Genomic DNA, 5,273 nt, shown 5'->3' with positions numbered 1-5,273 from the left:
TGCTTTTACTGACATTTTGGAAATTCTCAACTGCCATGGAGGGAAATGGGGGATTTCTGCAGCACCACTTTCCCTTTCTCTTGTCTTTGTTCAGTGTATGGCCCTAGTGCCACACTGATGCTGAGCTGTCACTTCAGGCTTGTTAGTCAAATTATGGTGATTAACGCAAACAGCCAACATGAACTTTGGGCTGCTCAGATGTTAGATAACCCACGTGCTGGCAGGGAGCCATCTTTCTACATATCCTAAGTGACTCAGACACCTTTCAACACCAAAGAAGCTCTTCCCCAAGCACAGAACCCTGTGATTCTTAAGTGACTCAGACACCTTTCAAAACCAAAAGACAGCCTTCTGGTATTTGATATAAATTTGATGGCCAAGTGCTTTTCAGAAGATAAAATTAATGAGGCTGTTCAAAAACAAATGGCTTTAGGTGACAAAGGGTTGTTTTCTATTGACCCCTCCCATGTACATGAGGCTGATCTTTACTAGAGGTTTTGCAACAAAATCAAGCCTCCATAATCCTTCCTTCGAAATGTGGTCATTTTCTTTAACTTTAGGAACAATTAAGAACCCGCCCCGTCCCGGGTTAACTTTTACAGGTGGTAAGTGGTAATGTGTCCATTGCTTTCCTCATCTGAAGCAGATGATGTTTTAGACACTAAGAAAAATAAATAGAAGACACTTAGAACTTTGAAAGAAGCTTTATATAGAACTTCAAGGGGTTATTGTTTATTATATAATAAGGAATCCCCAATTCTGAAATTCTCCACAGAATGTGTCATCAAACATTTTGACCTCATATGAACTTAGAGCTCTTGCCAAAAGGGATTTCCTGTCTAGATTGGTGTAGCGAAGCTAACTGTGAGAAAAATTTTCCATCAACATAAATTGAAGTTTTATTGCTGGGGAATACCCTATGAAATCAGCCGTTTCCGTTAATGCACCATTTTATGATTCTATCAAGTATGTTCAGAAGGGCCAACATGGGCAGCATTTTGATACAGTTGGTTTTGTCCAACCATTACTTTCCTGGTGGCTCATCATCCAAGACCAGACTTCAAGACCCAGCATCTTACTCTGTCCCCCCTACTCATAGCTTATTGGTACTACATTACTCATTCCATAACGAAGAGTGATCTGTCTACTACTTCATCATAGGGAAGTGAGATGGTTAAATCTCACTTTAATCATCTTGCCTTTGGCCAATTTTGATATCTAACCCATTGGTTAAGATAGCAGTATGGCATTCAAGATGGAGATCAATTGTTTGGTGATGGTAAACTGACCTAGGATGGTAATTTCATTATGCTTTGTTTTTAGGATCAGTTTTCTTGAGGTATTATTTGCTTACAATCAAATTCATCCTTTTAAATGTACATTTCTCAGCTTTGACAAACACAGTCACATATCCACTATCAATATGTTGAATATGTCCATCACTACGAAAGCCTCTCACGAGATATGTAGTCAATCACTGCCCACACTCCCAGCCCCCTAGCAATCACTGATTTATATTCTTTCTCTGGATCTTTGCCCTTTCAAGAATGTCATATAAATGCAATCATACAGAATGTAGTGTTCTTAGTCTTGCTTCTTTTACTTAGCACAATGCTTTTGAGATTTATCCATGTTATTTCATGTGTCACTACGTCACTACTTTTTGCTGGGTATCATTTCATTAAGTGGATAAACCATGGCTTGTTTCCTCACCCACTAGTTAAAGGACATTTGGCTTGTTTTTAGTTTTTTTGGCAAAAATGAACAAATACTATATAGACACTCGTGTACAGGTTTTTGTGTGGGGGGATTACTGAGTTACAAGGCAAATATATCTCTAATTTTATAAGAAAATGATGTACTCTTTTCTAATATTAGCAAGTTATGAGAATTCCATTGCCAAATTTTAAAAATAAATTTTAGCCATTCTAATAGTGGTACCTGTAGTATGTACTGGTATCTCATTGTGGTTTTAATTAGCATTTTGCTAATAATTAATTATGTTCAGCATCTTTTCATGTGCTTATTTACCATCCATACATATGTTTGGGTAAAGTATTTGTTCAAATCTTTTGCCCAATTTTTAAAAAATAAATATTTCAATATTATTTAAAAAAAAAAAAGTATGTCCAGGATCCACCTGGCTCTGCTCCTACACAGAAAGGGTTGATCTTCAATTTGTGATACCACAGATCACATGGGGGGATGGGGGTGGGGTGGAGGCAATTGGAAAACAGGAAGGCGTAGAAGCCAATGTGTAGGTAGGGCCCTCCAAAACATGGGAGTGGGGTTGGAGGAGGGGATGTCAGAGGCAGAGAAGCCAGTGCTGTACATGGGGGTTGTCTCACTCCTGTCTCCCATCTCTGATGGTCTGGAGTGATAAGTCCTTTCAGACATCCCCTGTGAGATCCCACTATCCTTAACTCGGCCCCAGCCATTCATCTCACCAACCAAGTTTTGGGGGTCCCTCTAATAGGGGACAGCCCCAGTTGCTTAGGCTTGTGAGTTCAGCCCCTTTTCATCTCTCCCCCCCCCCAATAAGAAATACGAGGTAAGCTAGAGCATCCTTCCTGGGAGTAGAGAGTTCTGGGGTGAGCCAGTTTTGGGGTCCCCCTTCAGTCCCTGACCAGGCAGTAAATGTGATGCTGGGCCCCACGCTCAATGGTGGAGATCTCAGAGACACAGGTAGTGCAGATCAGCAATTCCTGGGTGTCTCTGTTTGTCACCATCAGGAGGATGGTGACATTCTCCAGAATGCTGTTCATCATGTATTGCTTGGGTAGCTGCTGCAGCTTGTGCAAGAAATTTACCAAGTACTTGCATGTGGGCGAGTGAAGCAGGTGGTACATAAACCTCCTGTAGTCCAATAGACACCTTCTCCCCCTCCTCCACCTTCTCTATCCTCTGCTTGCCAAAGGAGCAGAGCTTAGAGGAACAGGTGAGGGTCATGTGCTCCAGGCTGTCGTGCTAGCTGCTTACTCTGTGGAAGCCACCACTGCTACTGCTGTCCCCACCTCCTCGCCACTTGGGCCCCAGTTCAAGTCTGCCCAGAACTTGACCAGAAAAAAAACATGTTGGGCCTGTGATCGTACAGCACCCATGGACTGCCCTTTTTCTCAGGGAATTTGTCATAGATCTGCCAGACATCCATACTTTCGAGGCAGGGGTGCTCCGGGGTTAGGGCAGTGCTGGCTGATATGTATAAACCGGTACCGCTGGTAGGAGTCAACTACATCTGGCAGTTCCAGAAAGGCTGAAAACTCCACCAGCTGCAACTGGGCAGTACCCAGGGCCCAAGCCTGCCAGGCTGGGAGTGATGGGGCAGGTGGGAGCAGGGGTGGCTCTGGGAGGTCAGTGGATGGGGGAGTCAGTGACAAGGAGAACAGTGTCTGTGAGAATGGCTTCACTATGAACATTCATTCCAGGGGGTTCAGAGCCCCCTCACCAAAACTGGAAAAGCTCAGAGGCCTGAGGACCGGCAGGACCCAGTCTGGCCTCCAAGGAATATGTTGAGACGAGCTGGGCTGAGGACATGGTAGCCATAGTCTGGAAAGCCTTGTGCTTGGAAACCTGATCCACATTCAAGGACTTCAACTTGGACTGGATTTCCCTTGATTTCCTTCAAGCCCAAACCTGGATGTGACTAGAGGCCTGTTTGCGAGTTCAGATCTTCCCTGCTCTCAGCTTGATGTAGCGGGCAATCAGTTCATTCCCACCTTACATCTCACCTTCATCCAAGGGGCAGGGTGATTTTCTGATGGCCGCAGGGCGGGTAGATGGCCAGGGCCTCCTGGAAGCTCTGCTCCAGGTCTGGGCTCCAGACGCCCTCTGCCTCTGCGCCCCTATCTCTTCCAGCCCCCTCACTGCCACCGGTGCCCTCCTTCCTGCCTGGCCAGTCACTGCCATCATCCAGGGGGGCCCCAGCCCCGGGTTCCCCATCTGGGCCTCCCGGCCGGGGCTCAGGAACCATGGGTGGGTGGGGCGCTGACTTTTTGCCCATTTTTACTGGGTTGTTTTCTCATTATTTAGTTTTGAGAGTTCTTTAAGTATCCTGAATACAACTCCTTTACCAGAAATGTGTTTTGCTAATGTTTTCTCTCAGTTCAAGGCTTGTATTTTCATGTTAATAACATGAAAAAGTGACTTTTGAAAAGCAAAAAAATTTTATTTTTAGTAAAGACGAATTTATCAAATTTTATTTTATGCATTAAGCTTTTTGGTATCATGTGTCAGAAAGCTTTATAAACTCAGGTTTACAAAATATTCTGTATTTCCTTCTACAACTTTATACTTTTAGGTCTTACATTTAGGTCTATGATTCTTATTAAGTTAAATTTTATATATATTACTATAGATTAAGATTTTTTTCATATTGATATTGAATTGTTCTTTCAGTAATTGAATTGTTTAAAAGATGAACATTTATTTACCAAGTTGCTTTTGTACCTTGTTCAAAAAAATTAGTTTATCATATATGCATGGGACCATTTCTAGACTGTCTATTATATTTTCTTTGCTGTTTCCATCTTTTCACCAACATCACCCTTTCTAGATAAATGTAGCTACAGTAAGTCTTGAAATCAAGTAGTGCTCCAACTTTGTTCTTTCTCTTTAGCCTAAGCTAGGTTGCTTTTCTACATGAATTTTTGAATCAGCTTTTTAATTTTTACAAAAAATCCTGCTGAGAATTTGATTAGGATTGCATTTATTTAGGATTTAACTAACATCTTAATAATATTGTCTTACAATTCATGAAAATGGCATATATCTTCATTTATTCTTCTCTTTGATTTTTCTTATCAAAGTTTTGTACTTTTCAGCATACAGATGTTCCTATATATTGTGCCTTTTTTTTTTTTTTTTTTGCAAAACATAATGAGTGCAAAGTCACAGTTAGATATGAGGAACAAATTCTGGTGTTCTACTGCACACTACGGTGACTGTAGTTAACAATACTATACTGCATATTCCAAAATAGCTGGAAGAGAGGGCTTTTAAAAAATTATATATATTTTTATAATTTTATTTTTGGCCACAAAACAAGTCTTTAATACATTTGGAAAGACTAAGTTCATAGAAAATATGTTCTCTGACCAAGTAACAGAAGGAAATTTGGAAAATTCACAAATGTGTGGAAATGAAACAACACTCTCCTAAATAAACAATGGATAAAAAGAAAAATCACAGGGAAATTAGAGAGTGCTTTGAGATAAAAATTAAAGTGTAACATATTAAAATTTGTAGGATGCAGGGCTCATGTGGTGCTTAGAGGA

At 41.2% G+C, this 5,273-nt stretch overlaps 1 pseudogene; it reads right to left on the bottom strand.

Moving 5' to 3' along the window:
• Positions 1-2,615: 2,615 nt before the first annotated feature.
• Positions 2,616-3,416, bottom strand: LOC103601387 (annotated as a pseudogene).
• Between the last annotated feature and the right edge of the window lie 1,857 nt (positions 3,417-5,273).

The sequence above is a fragment of the Galeopterus variegatus genome, unplaced genomic scaffold (genome assembly GCF_000696425.1).
Source record: "Galeopterus variegatus unplaced genomic scaffold, G_variegatus-3.0.2 Scaffold3713, whole genome shotgun sequence".
In the NCBI taxonomy this organism is placed as follows: Eukaryota; Metazoa; Chordata; class Mammalia; order Dermoptera; family Cynocephalidae; genus Galeopterus; species Galeopterus variegatus.
This window is presented reverse-complemented; position numbering and strand designations above follow the sequence as displayed.